The sequence below is a fragment of the Ailuropoda melanoleuca genome, chromosome 1 (genome assembly GCF_002007445.2).
Source record: "Ailuropoda melanoleuca isolate Jingjing chromosome 1, ASM200744v2, whole genome shotgun sequence".
Lineage (NCBI taxonomy): Eukaryota > Metazoa > Chordata > Mammalia > Carnivora > Ursidae > Ailuropoda > Ailuropoda melanoleuca.
The window spans coordinates 194,692,126-194,709,822 of NC_048218.1; the positions used below are offsets into that span (position 1 = coordinate 194,692,126).

A 17,697-nucleotide genomic window follows, 5' to 3' on the forward strand; every position below is an offset into this window, starting at 1 on the left:
CTGCTTACTGCTTCATTCGCCTCCCTATTGAAAACTTCATCATAGAATACTTCCCTGATTTTCTCCATTCCTTTACAATTTCTTTATAGTACTTTCTACTGCCTGACATTAATATATTTATTAGTTAGTGTGTTTGTCTGTCTCCCTCCATCAAAATGTGTTTTGTTCACAACGCCCAGAACAGGCCCTGGCATGTGGTAGACACTCAGTAAATATTTGTTCAGTTAATGAATGAACTGTTTTATTTGGGGAGGGGGTGGTATTTGTTTTCATGTCCCTAAATAATATGCTAATTCTACTATTTATTAAAATTTCAATAGTAGACATTAACTGTTGGTTTCCTGCTAAACAAAACGAAGGTTTAGCTCTCTTATTCACTGTCGTCCTACTAACATGTTCTTGCTCGTTATCCTTTTGAATCTAATTACATCATTGTTTTGGTGAAATCAATATGTAGTATTTACATTAGTATGACTGTGTAAATTTTTCTCACAGTTGAACTGTATAGTGTACCATGATCACTTTTCTTTTCTCATACAAACATCTTGTTTTTCCTGAAATTATAATGACCTCAATATTACATTTACTTATTTTCCATGTACAGATCACAAATGCTTTCCCTGAGAAAATATCAGGTAATCTGTCTACCTGACTTTCCTGAAAACGTCCTTCCTAGAGCTCTCTGCTCCGGTCTCTACTGGTTGCTTTCTTGACCAGCTGTTGTCTTGGAATTTTCCTTCACTGTCATCATGGGATCACCCTTCACCTCTGTCATGGGTTTGTACTCTCTATTTTCTGATCCTTATCTTCTCTCTTGGTTTCTAGTTTCAACCCGAACTTATTTTTTCCCTTTGGGTGGAAGACATAACCCCAAGAACTTGATAACTTCAGAATTAAATATGTTTTCATTCATTATATTAGATGCCCAGTGGGCCCTTTGAATCTGGAAACTTGTATCCTTTAGTTTTTGGGAAATTTTAATGTTTTATTTTTTTGATCATTTCCTCCTCACAATTTCCTCTTTCCTCTTTCTCTGGAACACTCAGATGTTGGATTTTGATTCATTCTCTAATGTTCTTTTCTCTCCTTTTTTCCATCTTGTCTTTTTCTTCTAATTTTCTGAAAGTTTTTTTTTTTTTTTAAAGATTTCATTTATTTGTTTGAGAGAGAGAGAGAGGGAGGGAGAGAGTACTGGTGGTGTGGTGGGGTGGGAGAAGCAGACTCCCTGCTGAGTGTGGATCTTGACTTGGGCTCAGTCCCAGGACCCTGAGATCACAACCCATGCTGGAGTCGGACACTTAACCGACTAAGTCCTACCCAGGCACCCCTGGAAGATTTTTTTTTTTAAACTTTATCTTCCATTTCTTGAATTGAATTTTTATAACTTCCTGCCACAGTATTTTTCATTTACAAGAGTTCTTTTGTCTTCTCTGAAAGTGCCTTTTTTTTTTTTTTTTAAGATTTTTAAATTTCTTATTCAACAGAGATAGAGACAGCCAGCGAGAGAGGGAACACAAGCAAGGGGAGTGGGAGAGGAAGAAGCAGGCTCAATAGAGGAAGAGCCTGATGTGGGGCTCGATCCCATAACGCCGGGATCACGCCCTGAGCCGAAGGCAGACGCTTAACCGCTGTGCCACCCAGGCGCCCCTGAAAGTGCCTTTTAAAAGCATCTTTCTCTTGTTTGTTGACTACGGTATCTTCTCTTAGCTCTCTGAGGATAGTAATTACAGCTTTCTTGGAGTTTTCTTCTGTTTCTCACCTCACCTCTTTTTCCTCTGAGTTTCTTTTTCTGTTGTTCAAGTCTTTCTTTCAGAGCCTCTCCTTAACATGATGTTCATATTTAAGAGCGAGGTGCTAAACAGCCTATTGGGAGTTCCTGTACACAAGTTCGAGAAAGGGCCTTGGGCAACGAGCCACATATTTCAGGGGTCCCTCAGTGTCTGTGCATTTAGTTCTTTTTTCCATAGGCATGCCAGTTTCCCTGGAGTGGAATCCAGTTTCCTTTCTGCAGGGAACAAACCTGACTGTGTCCTGAGAGCCCTGCAGAGTGAGGAGACTGGGGTATTCCACTGTTCACTGAGTAGAATTTCATTTAAATTTTGGTTTCAATACGAAGCCTCTTCCCAGCCCACTGCTTTGCCTGATATTCCGAGGGCAGCACTTCTCTTCAGAGTAAAAACTTTCAGCTTCTGTCTGATTGAAAGAGAAGTGTTCACCAAATTGTGTTGGGGGCTAGGTGGTGGTGGTGGCGGGCTGGGTTTTTAACTGTTCCATACTCAGATTTTCATCCAAGCCTGCTTTCTCTTCCATCCTTTACCCTCAGAGATTCTCGGGGCTTCCGAATCCTGTTTTTCCTGGTTCTGAGGCTGGAGTTGGCTTCTTTCTCATCTACCGGCCTTCCACTCCACAGGCCAGAGTTCAGTTTCTTACTTCTAAGTCACTTACCAGCCATTCGTCCATTTTTCATATTCCAAAAGTTGGCTGACATCTAGAGTCTGTGTTGACTCCCTTCCAGTATTCTTTGCCTTGTAGGATTTACTGATGATTTTTTATTACTGTACTGTCATTTTGATGGGGTTTGGGAAGGAGCAGAAGTCAATAAGCATTGTGAATTTAATCTGCCCCATTTAACCATCTCCTCAAAGTTTCAGTCTTTCCATCTGAAGGTCTGTTTTTTATGATTGAAGAATCCTTCTATACCTCATCATAAAAGTATTCACCTGCAATTTTTCCTACTCATTTTAAAGTTTTGTTTTTCAGGTAATCTAGTGTCTTTTAGTGTGGGGTGGAAATTTTGAATCTAATTTTACTGTTTCTACATAATTGATGGTGACCTTACCATTAATGGAAGAGCTCACCCTTTCTTCCCTGATCTGTAGTGTCTCTGCTATTACTTTAGAAGTTTCTAGGGTTTCCACTTTATCCTACTGATCTATTTGTCTATTCAGGGCAATAACACTCATCTTCATTAGAATTGCTCTATAAAAACCTTAGTACTTATTTTTACATCTTTACTTTTCCATATGAATTTTAGGATTGTTTTGTCAAGTTCTACAAAGTATCTCATTTAGGGATTTTAGCTGCAATAATAAATGCATAGGTTAATTCAAGGAGAATTTACATCTTTATAATTTTGAGGTTTGCCATTGGTAGAAGTGACATATTTCACCATTTATGCAGGCCCTTTATGTCCTTAAATCCAGCTCTGAAATTTCCTTGCACTATTGTGTTACATTTATTCCCAAGTAGTGCACACTTTTGTTATTAATATGAATCATCTATTTTCCATTGTATTTTAAAATTAGAGACAGCTGGTTACAGGAACTCTGGAGTTTTGCATACCGAACTTGATTCCAATAATCTTGCTAAACTCCTTTATTAATTCTAATATATTTGTTGATTCACTTGAACTTTTTACCCACATGATCATATCATTGCAAATAAAGACATTTGTTCTCTTTCTAATTCCAGTAGTTCTTATTTCTTCTTTATCTTTGTCTTGGTTAGGACCTCCAGCCCAGTTTTTTAATTGTAGAAGAGATGGTAGGCATCCTTGCCTTTTCATTGATTATAATGGGAATAGTTTTAGCATTTCACCATTAGGCATGATGTTTGCTATAGGTTTCTGGTAAAGGTCTCTTATTATGTGTTTACAAAGATTCTGTGGATGGTTTTTCAAGAGCTTTTTTTTTGTTGTTGTTCCTTTGTGTGATTGCTAATTTTACCAAGTATTATTCTTTATATGTTGAGACAGTCTTTCTCTTTTTTTTTCCTACTTTTTACTTTTAACTTTTAAACTGCCAACATTGAATAATATATCACTAGATTTTCAGTTTTTGGCCATCTCTGCATTGGCCTTGTCTTGTTTTACACTTGTTGGACTTAGTGTGCTAATTGTTTTGATCTAGGTTCATAAAGACACTTAGTGTAATTCTTTTCTTTTTGTGCTGTCTTTGTTGTCCAGTTTTGGTATCAACATTTTACCAGTCTGACTTTATTGTTTTCTAAGTATGAGTTTCTGGAAATACTTCATTTGAGTAAAAGAAGATGTGCGTGTGGAGGGGGTGGATTTTGCTGCCTTTTAAAATGTTCAAAGGATCTGTTTTATTCAATAAGACAAATATTTTAAGCTGGACAAATGTATGTTCTTTATGGAATTAAATGAAGTGATTTTAATTTTGAATGAAAAAAGGTGTGGCCTGCTTTTACTTTTCCCAAACTGACTTCCAAGCAAATTTAATTGCCCACTACTGATCTACATGATTGCAAATACTCAGTTGGAACTGAAAAAATACAGCGAATCATCCAGATGTTTCCAAATGTCTCTTTAGAGTTGTAATGGTTTGATTAGGTAGATATATCCTATGCTAGACAAGCTGTTCTTTATCTGGGATGGTCAAAGTGGGAAATGTATTCCACGAAAATTTCCTGTATAAATCCTGTGTATTTTTAGTGTTGTTTACAAATGACTTCTGGAAAAAGTAAATACTATGAAAGTGAAATTTCCCATGGCAGAGATTGGCAACATATATTTTTTTCTAATGAAATTTGTCAAATGAAATTTATCCTTTCAGCCATATGGTTCTTCCACAGTGTCCATTTTCAAATACATAAAAAAGGCTAAATGGTTGCTCATCCACTATACCCTGAGTATGAGGTATTCAGAATTTATCTAGGGAAACACACTTCTTTTTTCTAAAGACAGAACCCAAAAATATTTAGCTGTTTATCTTCTAAAAACCATGCAAAATGCATGTCCTTTCTATGTTTCCTGCTGATAATATTTTCCCCATTTGTAGTGCAACTTTTCTTTCCTCTGGAAAGCTGGTACTTATTTTATTCATAGATTGCAAATTATGCCCTGATGCTGTTTAACCAAAAGGCATTACTCACACAAACGGGAAGAATGCGGCTTAGGATTGAATCAGCAGTGGCCATGGAAAACAGTGCATTAAAACAGGCCTCACTGAGTCACAGACCATACAGCCTAGAGATTACGGGCCCCAAACATCTCTGGACACAGGTCATATCTTCACACAGACATCACCAACTGAGTTGTCTTCAGAAGTCATGATGTCTGCTCTACAACATCTCCAAACTCAGCAGTTTACCAGACAGGGAACTATTCTTCTGTCTTTACAAGCCGTCCAGATATGGGACATCCCCAGTAGCAAAACTGGTTGTGTTCCCAAAGTTTATTTCCAAATCTTCATTTGGGATCAGAAAACATTTTCCCATAGGAACAATTTTATAAACGGCGGTGCTCCACAAATGCCTGGTTGAGCCACAATGTCCTTGAAATGCTGCATTGACTGTACTATTCCCACCAGCCATTATTTATTCTGTTTCCCTGGGAAAGTGCATTCTGAGTTCTAACTTGGGATGCCTGAAGCTCACCTCTCACTCGGCCTGGCAGCCTTCTCTGTAGCTTTTTTAGGCTGGGCTGCAGTAGCAGTTGGGAAGAGAGGATAGGCAGCCTTCCCAAGAAAGAGATGAGCATAGGGTTGATATAGACACCTCTGGGTAACTCGCTAATTAATGCTGGAGGGCTGAAGAAAGAAACCACCCATGTGGATCAATTACTTCCCAAGTCTTCTCTGTAAGGCACAAAGGGCAGGGACTTTTTCCTAAGTGGAGATCATTTTAAGTCAGATCTTCAAAAATAGGTAAGGGCTTTTATGGTAAAACCAAAGGGTTTTGGAGACCAAGCTTGTGGATTTGCAGTTGGCCAGGGAAAATATTTTAAAGTCTTCTTGGTCAGTGATGAAACAGTTGCCAAACACATGGCAATAATGAGACAGAAATCTCTCACCAAGCTCCTGGCCTGACAAATAGCAAGTGCACATAATTTGTTGTTGTTGTTGCTGTTGAATTAAATACTGATTGACTAATTGGGTGAATTCTTTATCGAAAAGTACAAGACCACAGATTGTGTGCACACGTGGGCCAGTGAATTTCATTCTAATTCAGCATCTCGTAAATCTGACCCTCTCATAGCACACATCCTGTCAATGAAGATTTGGTTGGAGCACTCTGGAGAAGTCACTAGAACAGCAGTGTCATCTCTGTGGGCATGTGCATCGTCTACACCAGCCCCAGAGGGGCTCTTCACACCCTTGCTGTTGTGCACAGTTCCTAGCAATGTCTCCCTGTTGCCAAATCTGAGGAAACAAAGGGGAGGTAGAGAGGGAGGTGATGTGGAAAGCCAATGACGATAGCCAAGCCTGTACGACCCTGCCTAGCTGAGTTTCTGGCACTACACTTATTCTGGAAAACATTACCTACTAAAAAAGACCTAAGCTTTTTTTGTCAGTTGTTTTTATAACACATGTAGACATATTTTTAGGGGGCTGTGCCTCTTCCAGGTTAGAATTTAGTCTGTACACCAGACCTGGGTCCTGGCCATTGCAGGCTTTGAAATTGTATAACAATTTAATTTCATTTTGTATCCACAACTAGTTTTAAAGGAAATATGCTATTAGGACGCCCTCAATCAAAACGCCTTCCCCACCCCCACCCCACTAAACTTATGGACTGTTAACTTTAAAGACTGTGCTTTCTTTTTAAAGTTGCATTTGCGTTCTACAAGACAGCCTCTTTCTCCAAGATTAACATTTCTTATGATTGTTCCTGACAATGGATTCACTTCCAGAGGCCCTGCTAAGGATAACCAAAAAAGGGCATGTAGCTGGCTGGTTTTGGCAGCCTGCACGCAGTTTCAGAGCTTTTTAGGTCTTGGTTTTTCTGATGAGTGATTTCCTGAGCATGCCTAGGGAATGACAGGCATCTCCACAGGCAGGCTGCATCCACCTCGGCCGGGTGTCGTCATTGGCTGCCCTATTAGAAAAACTACAGGACAATGCATACCACCGACTGCCAACTGTAAACATAGGGGATATGTGTTCACTTAGCACGGACTTCTGGGAGGGGCTAAGGAAGGGCGGTCTGGAGTTTTATTGAATAGAGCAGTGTGTATTAGGCTGCCTGCCTGCCTGCCCTCTTGCTGTGCTCCTGCTAGAGAAATCAGTCCTTCCTTTCCGACTTAGTCCCCAGGAAGAAGTTGCAGCCTGCGAGGTAAGCCACAGAGAGCTTTCTTTTAATCTCTTCCAGAGAGTCTGGGGGCTTTCTCTGGGTTTCAGTCAACATTCCTGCTTAAGGTAGCTGGAGATGCAAGACTGTAAAAGCCAATAAACCATGCAGATTCTCAGAGCCAGACTGGGCTTTGCTGCCCTGCAGATGTTCGCGGAAGACAAACAGGATGAGATTTCAAGTTCTGTTCTTGGAGTTGGGACAAGAGGAGAGATCACATAGAGACCTAGACTCAGGGACCACCGGCAACCTTGATAAGGGAAGCCTTTTGTTTAGGAGTGCCACGGGGATTCTACCTGGTAGCCACGGGCCAGGGCCAGCAGGCAGGCTGTGCCAGTCTGCCCACACTGGTGGTCTCTCCTGCACCTTTTATTCCCAGACATCTAGAGAGGTTTTACTTTAAAAACAACTTTTTAGGTTAATGAGAAGCCAAAAAGTAATGGTTTTTAACCAAAGCCATTTACATATTATTCTGCTACCAGTTTTTAAGGCTGAACTTCTAGAGCTGCAAGGAAATAAGGTCAGAGGTGGAAAGAGCGTCTAGCACCAGTTGGGTTAATGTAACTGATCTGATATTTCCCAAGACAGGAAGATGCCTACCATGATCTGTTTCCTATAAAACCTAATAATGAGAGAATGCATGGGGTGTGTTTTTAGAAATCGCATTTAACATCCTACCAAACTGTTCCTTAAGAAATCTTATTTTCTGTTTGAAAGTGTGCCTGTGACTAGAGAATTTGAAAAGATGTAGTTTTGCAAGTGTGTTCCAGAAAGGGAGGAAGCAGGCTTTCATTTCCATAGTCAGACATATTTGGGCATCTTAAACAGTAGTACAAGGCAGCCAGTTGGTAGTAGCCTGGAATTCCTTTTAGAAAGAGCTGATTGTAAAGGGTGGGGGAATTTTAGTGCTATGGTAATACATGGTCAAAAAAAGTGTATGAGAACAAAGTACTTGGTATTCATAGATCCCTTCTGTTAACAGGGCTATACAGATGGACTTGTAAACTGGAATAGTAAAATCTTTCTAATGTGTTTGGCAAAACCAGACGTGTATGGCTAGAGCTTAAGTGAAGACGAGGTGGTATGTGGCAAGAAGGACAAGTCTGATAATTTTTAAATAAACTTGGATATTAAAGGTTTTCAGCTCCGAATGACTGAATTTGATTTTGTTCTGTCAAGTGAGGTGGTTTTGTGTTGAGATTCATTAAATAATCTTTTCTCTTTGTATTTAGAAGTTTGGGGATAATTTTCTTGAGAATGCCTCTCTCCCCTCCTAGAAGTGATATATGAGAACAGAGTTCCCTGTGAATTTCTTTTCCTGGAACGGTTCTGAGTAAGTGTGGGAGAAAGGGCTGCAAGTGAAAGCTATAGTTTGATTATTGTCCTTCCCTCAAAGAGATCAAGTTCCAAACTATTTTCACAGTGTTTTTAATGTCAATCAAAATATGGAGAGCAATTTCTTTTTCAACTGTTCTCTAAACCATGTAGGGAATGCAGTTTGGAAGGAAATCTATAATCTTGGGATTTGAGGATAAATTCCATTTTGAAACCAACATCTCCAAATCCCTGAAAGTTCAAACTTTGCTGCCACCACACTCCCCTCTCTCTCTTCCTGTGTGCGCCCCATCCCCCAACAACCACAAAAACACATTTTTCAAAATAAGTGTTGTACTCTCTGTAGTTATGTGCTGGAGCAAGGGGGTTTGATATTTGACTTTATATTGAATTTTGGGCAGCTCTTTGTGCTACTTTCCTCCAGCTGAATATTAGCTAGAACACATCTCCCCAACTGGGGCAGTAAACAGAGCATGATGAAACTGTGGTGCAAAATCTTTCGTTTTAGTAAAATCATTTAGTAAGGAGAAATACAATGGCAAAGGTCTAGAATGACAAATCACTAATAAAAAATTGATCTCCGTACACACGAGGAATGTACAGTGGAAGGACCCATAGGTGACATGCTAGGTTGTTTCCATTGGTTCAAAACCAAGGGAATAAATAGAATAAATTAAATAATTCAGGCCAAAAAATTGCTTTAAATAAATATGCAATTCTTGCATTAAAGTTAAGAGGAGAACCAGGTTCAAACTGCAGCTTAAAGGATTTAAATGAGACACACAGAAGCATACCTGATGCTGAGGCTATTAACAGTCCTGATTGGCTCCTGTGACCGGCCTGAGGATTTCCTGCTTTGTGGCGAATGGAATAGGTTGGTCCTGAATGCAGCGTGGGTATTCTCCGGTCTGATAAGCCTAAAATGCACCTTGGTAGGCCTTTTCTTCATATAGTTGGGGCGCCTGGGTGGCTTGGTCAGTTAAGCGTCTGACTCTTGATTTCAGCTCAGGTCATGACCTCAGGGTTGTGAGGTTGAACCCTGTGTCAGGCTCCACACTGGGCATGGAGGATGCTTGAGATTCTCTCTCTGCCTCCCCTCACCCAATAAAAAGAAATACAAACAAACAAACCCCACATAGAGCTGTCATGGAGACAACCTCGTGGTATCTTCATGGTAGCAGGGCTGCTCATCAGTGATTCTCCAGTGAGACAGAAAAGTGACGCAGAGACGGGCATGGTAAGGAATTAGCTCAGTCCCCATCTGCCTGCAGTCTATCACATGTCTTGGAAATGTGGTGGAGTGAGGCCATGGTGGGGGGACGGGGAAAATGCTGACAAAGTGGTATGCAAATAGCATGGTAGGCCTAAGGAGGAGGTTAGATGCTGCCAAAGAATTTTCAGACTTTAAAAGAGTTTTCTGGGTAAATTCTCTCAGAGCCTGAAAATAGAACCATTAGATCCTTACTGAAAGCCCTTCATCTATCAAGCTGATGCAAGTTTGTCCTTAGAGAGATTCCCATAGAGAGATGCCCATAGGTTCTGAGTCCTTGGGTAATTTAAAGAGATACTTGTAGCTCGGGCTAAACTCAGGAGCACCGCTATGAGAGCTCAGTCCCAGCACGGGTTCCCCTGTTTAGATGGCGCAGACCTTTGAGGAAGCCATCAACTCTTTGACCTCATGTGTGGAATGGGCATGATGTTGCTTCTCCTACCTCCCATAGTGGTTAAAATATCCAACTGAGATAAGGCTGTTTGCCCCTCTTTTCTGTAGGCTATATCCTCCAAGCTGTGTACAATTTGACTGTATCCATCTTGACTGTATCCTCCACTTCTTACTAGCATTCCTGATTATCTGCTCCTTCCTCATATTTGAGGACCCTTGAGTAGTACCTTCTGAATCCTAGTTCTTTCTAGAACCCTGCGCCCTGAGTCCTGGGAATACTGGTCTACTTCAGTGTTATCTAAACTCTAGCTCTGGTGGGCAGGGACCAGAAGAACACAAATATCAGGAGGCAGAATAAGATGGGTTATCAATGGTACATGGCCATATCCAGGAACCAAGAAATCTGAAGATCCAGTTGAGTAGAAGACCAGTGACAAGGTGCTGACAACAGAAAGGCCTTAGTAAATGAGGCAGCTTCTCTGCCTCCAGCCAAAAGCATGGAACTAATCCCAGCATGTCAAGCCTGGGCCTTGTAGAGGGTGAGGTAATCAGGAGCACCTGGCTGTGGTTCCTGTTGGTATTGAGACCAGGCTGCTCCATGGATCGAGCCTCCCCCCACCCCCTGTTTCCCTCAATCTTTAGTATCCCCAGCTGGTTCTCCTGAGACTGACCCTTGGTGGCCTCCCTAACTTTCCTTCCCCCCCTCCCCCGTCCTGTCTCTCCCAGCTCCCCTGCAAACAAGGGCTTTCCTGATGCAGCACTGTCTGCCATGTCCCAGCTTTAGGGTGAAGCCCAGAGAACAGCAGAAGGGTCAAGCCTGGTTATGTTCAAGATAGGGGAAAGCCTCTTCCCTTTTTTAGGCAGAGGGGGAAAATTTAGAGCAGACACAGTAGATGTTGGGGCAATTTCTGTGGAAAAAGAATCACTCTGCCTCTCACCCCCAAACTCACAGTTGGCTGGCAGTGAGTGAGTGTGGGAGGGGGGCAGGAAGGAAAGGATGGCCGGGTGTGGGAGGGAGAGGGGATGGGGTAGGCTGTCGTTTGTTCTTCCCCGCATGGTGGTGGCTGTGGATACCTCTGAAACCTGATAAAAACTAAACCCTTGCGGTCCCTTGTGAACCCACCTTTTGTGACTAAGAAGTGAGAAACTGTGAGCCGGGGAAGGTTGGGGTGTGGAGTGAAGTAAAGTCTTGATTTCCATTGGAGACAAGGGTGGATGGGATCAGAACGTGAGTGGAGGTGTCCTTCCGTTTCCCAGATTTTCTGAAAGGAAGAAAGGATGGTGTGAATGCACAGACATATAGAAGCCGGCTTCATATGGCCCCCATTTCAAAGATAAGGACATCATCTCTAGAGAAGCAGTTTTCTGTGGGGAGCTTGTAGGGGCTGGAGAGGCTGGGGATGGGATGGCTGCTGCCAAGCGTGTGCTGAGAGAGCACCGCAAGCTTAGGAAAAGGATTGCTAGGTAGCAGTCAAGGAGTAAATGAAGGAAAGTATTTGAGGGGAGATGTTTTAAATGAATTGAGTGTTCTTAGTAAGCACTCATTTTAGTACATGGCTTTTGTTTAAATATATATATATATATATATATATATATATATATATTTCAGTAATGGATAACTTGAAGATAAATTGCTTTTTAATCACTTCCTGAGGCTTCTGGCATTGTTTTGTGACACTTGGCTGTAAGGAAATCATCTTACGAGGAAAGGGACATATTAAGTAGGAATATGTAATTAGTTCCTTTGACACCCACATGTAACATTCCCTCTCGCTTGTCTCAATGTGGGGAACTGGGCAGATTTCTCCTGTGTGCTAAAGATGGGCAGGACCAGGGAAAAGTGCCCAAGGGGTCCAAGGACCAGAAGCATCAAGGACATTAGTTCCACCGGGGTCAGGAAGGCTAAGCCAGAATGGATATAAAGTACAACAATGGACTAACGTGTGAATCACAGCCAGCTGAGTAAAAGAAAAATAGCAAAAATCAAAAGGCAGGCGGAGGTTTAGAAACCAAGAGCCTGTTTAGCAAGGCAGTGTGCAGACAGGTACGGTAACGTGGGTGAGAACACCTGGCACAGTGCTCAGAACAGATAGACCCTGTGTTAATAGGCTGCAGTAGCTCAAGTAAAGGGACAGGATTATACGATACATACGGCGGGGGGGGTACCTGGGTGGCTCAGTTGGTTAAGCACCCACCTCTTGGTGTCGGCTCAGCCACGATCTCATGGGTTGTAAGATCGAGCCCTGCCTTGGGCTCGCTCTCAGTGAGGAGTCTGCTTGAAGATTCTTTTCCTCTGTTCCCCCCACTTGTATGCACGCATGCATGTGCGCTTTTTCTCTCTCTGAGATAAATAAATCTTAAAAAAAAAAGATACATATGGAATAATAAAGGGATGGACTCACAAGGGAATCCAAGAACAGAAGCCACGATAGGACCAGGATCCATAGAGAATGGGGTTGAAATCAAGGTCGGTCAAAGTATCTCAGCAGAGGTCTATGTGCTTCCATTAATGTAACTCAGCGGCAGCTCATGTGACTGCTCCTTTCTGCTATTCTGCAGACTGGAAAGTTCCTTCTGTGCTTCCTGGTCAGAGTCTGAGAGGAGACCTGAGTGGTTCAGCTGATAACTATAGTCTTTGGCAAATCCCTTAGCAGGAGGATATCAGAAGTTACTGGCATTTTTATGGATGAATTATCAGTGGGACTGAACAGCAGTAGTCACCATCACCCCTGGGGAAAATAAAAAGCCCAGTGGGAAATTTTAGTTAGAAGAGAAAGTTAGGCATGGAAGGCAAATTAGCTGAAATGTCCAACAGCTATCAATAAATGTCAGTCCAATTTTTATGTGACTGAATTCCTGGAGAGGCAAACAATGTCAGGGTCATACAGTACTTGATGACCACTTTGGCATTGCCCAATGAACTGATCATAAGGGAGGTTAGCTTGAAAACTTGCACCACTGATAATTGAAAAGATAAGAATTACCCATTTGAGAAAGATTCTAAAGAAAAACACTTGAGTGTTTTTGTTGGCAAGAAACTTCCTGTGAGTCATAGGTGTGCTATGGCTCCTCCCAAACTAAAGCAATCTTTAAAATTCAATAAATAATGATTTAGTAACTGTAATAAATAAAAACCACTACATCTCAATGTAAATTACAGTACTTCATAAACTAAATGCATAAAAGCTGGTGCACTCCATCAGTGAACGCTTCAGTTCTCTGCAGTGTTTGTAGTGTAATCTTTCATTCACTGAACACCTGTCTCGATGTCTGTCATGGGAAATAAACAAAACAAAACAAAACAAAAAAACATGCTCTATTCTGGGCTTGATCTTCAGAGAAGCATTGGCAACTTTGCATCCAGGAATGAGTGCCAAGAATCAGAGAGGGTCAGGAGAACAGAAGATGAGGAATAGATAAAGGATCTAATCCCAAAGAAAGGAAAATTGGGGCCGCAATGGATGTCTTCAAATATTTGGAGTCCTTTTAGGTGGAAAGGGCAGAAGGCATTCGCGTTTCTCAAGACAGCAGTACTGAATACATGTATCCTGTATTTTTAAAGCCAGGAGGCATTTAGCCAAGGGAGCGCAAATCACTTTTCATCTGTTTGCCAGCTCCAAACAATTGGTAGCGACCACCTAGAACAATGTGTTGGGAAGGATTCAGAGGCTCACTGGGGGCAACAAATGCTACCGCTGACAGTGATGTCTGTTGTGAAAAGGGACGTTGCTACTCCAGTACCATATATGTCACATCGTTGATGCAGTCCGTAGGTTCCTAACCTCTGCACGTTGGTTCTCTGGGAGGACACAAAATTATTGCAAGAGGTAAACAAATCCATATATGCAGCAAATGGTTTTGACAGACTGAGTAAGTACCTCTTACACAATACATGCTTCTATTTTTCTAATTATATAGATGCATTATGATGATAAAATGTTAATTTACTTAAAATAGTTACTGAATTCATAGTAGCTTTTGGTATTTTCTCAGTCAGTGGACTTAAACCATAATTATATTACATGGAAGTTGGGACAAGAAATTCAGGATTTTAAGAAGAAATTCTTTAAAAAAAAAAAAGAACTAGTGATTTTTCATTTTCCAGATGAGAGACTAAAGCCTAGCCACATCAAGTAAAATTATACATGTCTTTGTAGGTTTCTTTGATTAATGTTGGTAAGATTTATAAGGGCAGGAAACATCTTTTTTTTTTTTTGTTAATATATACCCAGTTTCTGGCACATCGCAGAAGCCTGTTATCTGTTGAATGAAAGAACAAACCAAGTGACTTGACCAAGGTCTCCCAGTTAATTAGTGGCAAGGTGGTTCCAGGACACACAGCTCTTAAGTCCCGGGCTGTCACCTGTTTCAGTCCACTGGATTGCTTCTCCTGAAAGAAGCAAGAGAGAATGTCCCATTTTAACAGTTCAGGGATTTCGATTTTACAATACAGCCTGATTTGCTTATAATCTATAGTCCAGTAGATCTTAACCAGTGTCTTAATCAGGATCAACTGTAGGGCTTTTTGAAAACCTAAATCGCTGAGTCCCATCCCCTGGAGATTGTGATCCAGTAGGTCTAGAACAAGGTCCAGAATCTGTAGTCTGTAAAAACTCTGGTGATTCTGCTACAACGCCTACAGAAACAGTTCAGTACATCTCTGCTTAAAATCATTTGTAGTAGATATATGGAGTAACTTATTCTGCAGAAGCCTGGTTGTTTAGTTTTGAGTAATTTCTTTCTGAAAGTTACAGCTGTATATTCCAAATAATCAGTTTTCCCAAAAAGTCTCTTTGGAAGAGCTAGAATATTTATCTGAAAATTCCTCCAGCTTCCCATACTCTTTTGGTTTGGGCGCAAAGCTATCAACCCTGTAAGGTCAAGCTTTCTGATGAGATTTCCAGTGTTTGCTTTTGTAAAGCATTGGAAATGTGGCAAGAATAAAATTTCTCATGGTATTTCCACTTCCTGTTCCAGCCACCATTACTAAGTGAAATTTAGGCTTTGGGGGAGGGGTGAAGTGAGGAAAAATTTTCTCTTTTAAGTATTTCTGTCCTTAGGATGTTTGTTCAGGTTACTTTAAGTATTTAAGTTACCAGGAAAAACAGAAGATGTTTTTCTCTGTTCTCAGCCTTGGAGTAAGGAGTGTACAAATCCTGAGCGGAAGAGGGGAGAAGCTTCCTCCACCCTTACCCTACATCTCCTCTGAGGCCAGGGCCATCATAGCCTCAGGCTTCGATGTTTCCAGGGATGGCCCTTTCAGAAGTATGTGATGAGCCCTAAGAGACAAGAGGCCTCAGGTGAATGCTTTTGCAGAACCGAAAATCCATCCCTAGGGTCTTCCTTTACTCAGCAGTCAGGAGTACATCCTGAAGATGTAACCTGCACAGAAGAAGCTACCATATTCAGGGCAGCGAGGACATAAATTATATTCGCTAAGGATTGTAGAGCTAAAAGTATCTCTGCATGAGTAACCTGATCCACTAAGAATGCCAGAATTGCTACTTATTTGTACAGATGCTGTTTGGTTTACAGAGCAGTGCTTCCACTGTGTATATGAAGGCAGCGCTTGCTGGAGAAGAGCAGCTAAAAAGGAATTGGATTAGGATCCACGTGCATAATGACGTCACACCGACTGGGTCTCATTGCCCTCTGACACTGGCCCCCCCTCTCCATGTACCCGAAACAGGAGTGTGGAAAGCCAGCTCAAATGAGCTCCCAAAAGCCAACTGTTAAATTTTTAAGATTTTGAGAACCGGTTGTTAAACATAGTCATTATTAGAAATTAAATTATATCAACTGACAATTAATTATATTAAAAACCAAGGTAATAAATACTCAAAACTCATTCCTTCCTAATTATTTTCTTATGTTTTATTATTATCTGTACTCCGGAGGTTAGTTAAATTCATTGTGTCTGTATGAGGGAAATACACCACTGAAATTAGCAAATGCTACAAATCAGACTCCCCTCCCCCTGCCTACCCCGCCAGAGCTGCTTGTGACACATTTCCTAGCACACCTAAGGTATCAAGTTGGTAAAATTAGCCTCTACGCAGGAGAGCCATTCACAATACTTCTGTTGTTTTGTTGCATGCAGATTCATAATGTACGCTTATGATTGCCTATTTATTTGTTTACTTGTTGATTGTCTCTTATGCTCTAGAACATAACTGCCATGAATCAGGGACTTCGGGTTTTTCAGTGCTGCCACTTGAAACTAAAAAAGTGCCTCACCCCACACATAGTAGGGAGTTAAAAAAAGTAAAGAAATAAATGTCCATAAGACTTTCTTGATAAGAAAGCTGAAGCCAGTATTCATGTTTGAACTCATTGATTCCTCTCTAATTATCATTACTGAGTGCTTACAACAGTGCCCGGCACGTGCTACGTAGCATATAGGTGTTTATTAGATAAAAATCAAACAAGTAATCTTCATACAACAACCAAATTTACAGATGGGGAAACTGAGTTATGATTCGGTTAAGTGACATATCTAAGGTCACAAAGCTAGTCAGTGGCAGAGCCAGGTGGCTAAGTGGCTCCATAGTCATAGGCTCAGCCAACCATGCTGTGCTGCTTTTTGCTAATTACTCCAACGATGGAGACCCCTGGTTTGTGTGTGCCTCTGGAGGTGTGACCCATTTGAGAACAAGCTTTGGTTTTTTTTGTTTTTAAGGATTTTATTTATTTGACAGAGAGAGAGAGAGACAGCCAGTGAGAGAGGAAACACAAGCAGGGGGAGTGGGAGAGGAAGAAGCAGGCTTTCCGCCAAGCAGGGAGCCCAATGCTGGGCTCTATCGCAGGACCCTGGGATCACGCCCGGAGCCGAAGGCAGATACTTAACGACTGAGCCACCCAGGCACCCCATTGAGAACACGCTTCGGAATCTGGAAGACTTGAGTTTGAATCTCAAATTGACTATTTCCTGGACTGTTTCTTCACTTATAAAAAGGGGATGATTATTCCTCCCTCTTATAATTATTTGTAAGGATTAGAAATAATGTCTCTAAACTGTGCACGTGCTGGCACTAAATTAAAAACCATCAGCTATCGGCTGTGATTCCAGTGAGGCTATCTGTAGGCATGGACTCCTGTTAGTCCCCACGCCCCGAGCCACACTCTCCCAGCTTGGCTACTCCATGGCCATTATGTAGATGGAGCAAAAGAAGCCACCTTCTTTCATGTCAGGTTCTCCCTGAGGTGGGACTGGGACCAGTAGACAGCAGTTAGAGGAAACCCTGTTCAGGTCAGAGTAAGCTCTTTCTAACCAGATCTGTCTGTCTCTGGAGCTCATGCAGCCCTGCTTTGCAGAAGCAGACGACCTCCACCACCCCTTTCAACCACAAAATTTTTCCCCTGCCCTTATCATTGGATGTGCTCTGACTTTAACACTCTACATCATCTTTGTCTGGTATGGCTAACGGGGTTTATTACTCCTGAGGCTGGGTCGTTTTTTAGGTTTCAGTGTTTTCGACCTGGAATAAGAGAGGGAGACGGGGGGAGGGGAAAAGGAGAGAGGAGAGAATGAGATACAGAGAGAGGAGAAGACTGAGACTTATCTGGAGAAAAAATGCTGAATTTGGGATAGACAGTGAATTGAAATGGAT

At 41.6% G+C, this 17,697-nt stretch overlaps 1 protein-coding gene across 7 annotated transcripts in view; it reads left to right on the top strand.

Moving 5' to 3' along the window:
* The first annotated feature begins 6,819 nt into the window (after positions 1 to 6,819).
* The window catches only part of CALD1 (caldesmon 1), a 181,132-nt gene continuing 170,254 nt past the window's right edge, over positions 6,820 to 17,697 (top strand). For 2 of the 7 annotated variants that reach the window (XM_034672516.1, XM_034672520.1), the window contains exon 1: positions 6,820 to 7,074. The gene's annotated coding sequence lies outside the window, so the exon portion shown is untranslated. The remainder of the gene's footprint in view (positions 7,075 to 17,697) is intronic. The other 5 variants (XM_034672513.1, XM_034672508.1, XM_034672530.1 and 2 more) reach the window with 4 other exon arrangements.